Source organism: Cupressus sempervirens, chromosome 10 (assembly GCF_028749045.1).
Source record: "Cupressus sempervirens isolate cs-2001-9-10 chromosome 10, ASM2874904v1, whole genome shotgun sequence".
NCBI classification, from domain to species: Eukaryota; Viridiplantae; Streptophyta; class Pinopsida; order Cupressales; family Cupressaceae; genus Cupressus; species Cupressus sempervirens.
The window spans coordinates 723,767,535-723,773,022 of record NC_143127.1 but is presented as its reverse complement, the minus strand read 5'-3'; the positions used below and the strand labels follow the sequence as shown (position 1 = coordinate 723,773,022).

At 28.9% G+C, this 5,488-nt stretch overlaps 1 long non-coding RNA gene across 1 annotated transcript; it reads right to left on the bottom strand.

The window, feature by feature from the left end:
• Positions 1–384: 384 nt before the first annotated feature.
• LOC149535872 (uncharacterized) lies at positions 385–5,169 on the bottom strand. Its single transcript, XR_016357040.1, has 2 exons — positions 5,088–5,169; positions 385–1,107 (listed from the first exon to the last, which is right to left on the bottom strand). It is a non-coding gene; the product is annotated as an uncharacterized LOC149535872 (long non-coding RNA).
• Positions 5,170–5,488: the final 319 nt, after the last annotated feature.

Sequence of the window (5,488 nt, the reverse complement as noted above, 5' to 3'; positions counted from 1 at the left end):
CAAATACTCAAAACTATCTCTCATAAGCTCAGGTGGTTATCATGCTCAACTAGCTATCCATACCAACTTCATCTCTCCACTATTCTTCTGTTAGATACCATAGAAAACTTGCTATGTAGACATCAATGAAAAAATCAGCCATGAATGTAACATATCACCATCATTCATGCTTTTAACCAATCTTCCAACAATCTCCCCCTTTGGCATTGATGGCAACACAGATGAAAAACATCTAGTTCCATGAATACCAACAAAAGACTATTAGTCTTCAAATCATCTTCATCAATCATACTCCTCCATTGATTTCCTCAATGTTCTCTATAGTAAACTATTATTCCATGTATTGTGCTTATGAAAAACTTCTCCATCATCATACTACCAATCTTCTCTCTTAGTATAATTTTTTTCATTCCAAACTTCTCCCCCATTGACATCAACTTCAAAGGTTTCTACAACCAAACATCTTTGCATCAAACTCTGCAACAACTGACTAGCTCAAGTGCTAAAAGACACTATTCAAAACAATATCAAAAAGAGTCCTAGATGACTCTATCCATCACAGATACTCCCCCATACAGGAAGCATCAGCATTCAGTCCAGACAAAACAATGGTGCTCTATAACCCTAGATTGATGCACTCTTGCATCTTCTACTCTAATGTAGGAAGGGGCATAACCCCAAGCATACCTCACAAATACTCAAAAACCTCTTTGGGAAGAGGCTTAGTGAATATATTTGTGATCTACTCTTTTGTGCTCACATACTCCAATTTGATGTCCTTTTCTACAACATTTTCTCTCAACATATGATACTTAATAGAAATGTGCTTAGTCCTCAAATGTAATACTAGATTCTTAGACATATTTACCATGCTTGTGTTGTCACAATGTATAACAATAGGTTCTCTGATTTCTATCACTATATCCTTTAGTGTATACTTGATCCAAATTACTTGATTACAATTATTTGCTGCTACAACACACTTTTCTTCTATTCTACTTTGAGATGTACAATCCTACTTCTTTCTTAACTAAGAAACCAATCTTCCTCCAAGAAAGAAAGCTCCTCCATTGGTGCTCTTTTTGTCATCCATACTGCTTGTGCAATCTGTATCAGTATAAAATCTGAATTACTATACAAGTATATTTTATGTGTTTTTGGGTTGTGTTTTAATATCTTGATAAAAATCATGTTTATGTGGTACTGAATTTAGTAACATGTCTTTCGAACAACCTTTAGAAAAAGGATACTTGTCAATAAAGTTATTAATTTTAAAGTTAGAAGTCCTTTGGAATTCTAACATATGATTTTATAAAGTCCAAAATGAGAGTGCTCAACAAATAAGTCATCAATCCTTGTTCAAAATCATAGTCATAAGTTAACTCTAGCTATCTTCTCTACTAATCATTTAAGTTTGGTTGAGAAAATATACACTTCAAACTTTAATGGATGGACTTCAGTTCAAAAGGGTTTCCAAACAAAAAGTGCCACCAAATATGAAGATAATAGACAATTCCTATGAGTTACTTGTCAATGCACCATAATTTTTGACTTGTGTATTTAATTTTGGGATTTGTGTACAAGCATACTCTCTTTATAAATAACAAAAAATAAATCTAGTTAGTTCTTTAAGATATTAATGGCCACTTAAAAATGACCTTTTGAATTTAGTACTATCAAAATGGATGTTGACATCAACCTCTCCTTCATATGATTGTTACATTTTAATGTGTCTCTATCTACTCAAATCTCTCTCCTTCCTTTCCTCTTCTCTCTTCTACATAAACAAGAAACCCAATCCATTTACACCATTCTTTTCATAAAAACAATAGTAGCCAAGTATTCAATTTTGTCCCTTCTACAAACTCTTACTTTTTTAAGCTTTAATGGAGAATATAGTGAGAAATAATACTTTCATTTTTTATTAGCTCTAAAAAGATAAGTATAACTAAAATTGAACATTTATTAGCTAAGGAAAATTTATTATATTAACAAGTTTAAGTTATAATATAAAACATGTAGTTATCGCCTATCTTGATATCTTCTTGTTTAAAATGAAATATTAACTTTACTTTATGAGAAATATTTATGATAATTTTGAGTGACTTTTATATTGATTTAATAATAAAATATAAATATTAAAATTTACATATATCTAATATCAAAACAAATGCTTGTTAGATAAAATAGAATAGATTTTAAATAATATACATGAATTGTATTTAATCTTTCTAAAGCTAAATTTGAAGTATACACAAAAAATTTAGTTAGCAAGAATTTTCCAAAGAAGTACAATACCATATAGATCAATAATCATATTTCCATCTTCATTATATTCATAGGTGATACCCCAATTCATTTATGTGATTAATATTATTGATTTGTTTTAGTTTTCTTTCATAGACATAATAGTTTATGCTTTACATTAATTTTGATTGATTTGATTTATAAATTTTACTAGTCAAAAAATAATATAAAGACTGCTTAAAATACAAAACTTAAAACTTTTGTGTGTACGTGTATGCACATGCATGGGTGCAAATGTGTATGTAAATGTTCATGTTTGAATTGAAATGTAAATCAATATGTGTTTGAACATAACTATACATGAACATGAGCATTTGAATTTATTTTTTATCTATAAGACTTGATGACAATATGTTAGATTTTTTTTAGAGTTGGTAAATTAATTGTAGGTCAAAAATTAACTCAATCTTTTAAGAAATATACAAGAACCTAACTTCAATAACATATAAAAATAGTTTATAGAGTCTCACTAAATTTTAGTGTTACTCAAATTTACAAAGTCATCAACATTCTAAATTGTTCCCTTGATAATTACGAGACAAGTTGAAGAAGAGAAATCTAACTTATATTGCAAATGCAATATTATAACTAAAGTTATTTTAAGCTTATCCAAGTAATAGCCATTCAGTTTAATGACTAAACAAAATGCTAACATTAAAATAAAATATTTAGTATAATTGAGAAATCAATTATTGACTAACGAAAAGTGTATGATGAAAGGAAATAAAAACTATGTTATTATGATATTTTAAAAACTTTAATTGATAGTTAATTAGCCGAAGCCTAGACTATTAATTATCTATTTTATTTTGAATATTAGATTAATTAATATTGTGCTAATCTCGATTAGATTCAAACCCAAAACCTCTCTGATGAGAGGCTCGCTATTTATTTGTATGTTGTAGGCTATTGCCTAGTATTGTTATCACATTTACATAAAATAAAAACACTTTCTAACAATTCCCAAACTATTCACCAATGAGTATAATAATATAAGAAAATACAACCAAAATAATTTGGTGCATAAAATTATAGATGGTAAATAGTATATAAAAGCACACACTATATAAATAGGGTGCATGATCTAGTCGACATAACATTATTAACAAAGTAATATTATAAGAAAGATATAGATTAAAATTTATTATAAGTTCAATGATATATAAAAACATAGAAGAGGCATGTCGATTCTTTAATAAGATGTCATAATATAGGTAATATATATAAACTATTTGACTAAACATTTATAAGAGAGGCCATTTATTAAAAAATAATGCATAAGCTACTAATTATTATATTACACCCACATAGACTCTGACAAATATACATATAACTTACTGTCAAAATTTATAAAATTATTTATTACTATTGCTATACATGAATGACATGTACAGTGATGGACATCACAATCTAGAAAATAAATTCATGTCTAACCAACATAATGTATATGAACAATGTCTTTCAATCTCATCTAATGTCATATATCGAAACATAATAATTATGCAACTAATTAAAAAGACAACTACTTCCGAAGGAATGATGATATTATTTTTGCTCAACTCAATAAGGTCATTTACCAATCCTTTTTTTAAAAAAACTCTATAATTTCTTTCCTCTGAAAAGATCCATTTTTGTGGTGTTTGGTTATAGACTTTGACATTAACAAATTACTTAAACAAATTGCAATATAGAATTTATAACCATAATCAATAAATACAATTTTTTTTTTGAAAATTTAATGGTTCAACAAAATTATGCTTGTAATCAATTAAAAAATTTAAAAATCTATCACAACACATTATCATCATATATAATAATAAAATATATTTAATCTCAAAACATATAACCTAATTAATCACATAATATCAAGTTCTTATCCAAGTATTCAAATAGCTTGCTTTAGTTTAACTAAAACACATATAAGGACAAAAGTTTAACCACATTAGCTTTTACATGCATATAGAAAGTAGTTTTAAAAGTAGTTCAAGTCCATCTATATATAAATAAACTAACATACTTATATTGTATAGATACAATTTATGGAGAGAGTGTCGAGAGATAACAGATAGTCTACAGTACAAGAAAAGTGATTGTTTCTGATCGCATGATAAAGTAAAAAACATCCTTATTCATTTTGTCTTTATGACATGAATATGATTTTTAGTACCCTTTATACGCCTCTCCTTAACAAAATATTATAAATAACGAAACTAACATAGATCATTGAGTTCTTCTGTGTATCTAAATTTGTTCCGTACAAACACATTCTGAGTTTTCTTCTTAGAGGAAAGCAAGCGAGCTAGTACTTGCCAGTCATCTTTAAACATCACAGACTAAGAAGAAAATTAAGTTTGAAAAAATAAGCAACTTTAACTATTTAACACTTTTAGAAATGCAATGAAATCTAATGTGTGATATTTAAACTGTCAATACTTGCCTGATCGCCTGCAATGCAAAAATATTCAAGAAACTGTGGTTTGGCTTCCCATGCTCCTCTAAATAATCCAAACAAGTTCACAAACAAGCAGACAGTGTATGAAACCAGCCATTTTGCTGAACAGCTTTAACTAAAGTCAAATACTATGCCTGACCAAGTATACTATATAAGAAGCTTAAGGCAATATATACATACATCGAAATTACTTAAGAGCAGTCTGGCAATATGACCGGTTCCAAACACTCTCCACCATAGCAAACTTGTCTAGATTATACAAAGAAAAATGGGTAACCAAAACACATGATTTTATTTCCCTACAAAGAATGCTCTCAATGCGTCATACCATTTTCATTCTCGCTAAGCTTTTGCCACACATCATCTTCATTCATCTCAGAAGATGAGAATAAACGAAACAATCAAGCCCATGAAATTACATTGCACAACAAAAAGGAACGTCTATTATATATAGAAAAACAACCCTTCAAAATGACAAAGCAGTGAATTTTGACTTAACTACGGTCTCTACGCGCGTGTATTTAACTACGGTCTCTACGCGCGTGTAGATGATATTGCGTTTAGACAAGTCTTTTTCCATATTACGAGTTTACGTGGATTAAAACTCTGGTACATTAACAAGTCTCCACTAATGATAATATCTATCATTTTTGAGGGGTAAACCCTAGGGTGCATGGTAGACTTGAAGTCGTGGGTCATCTCATGGTCTTGAATTCGATTCCACCTCCG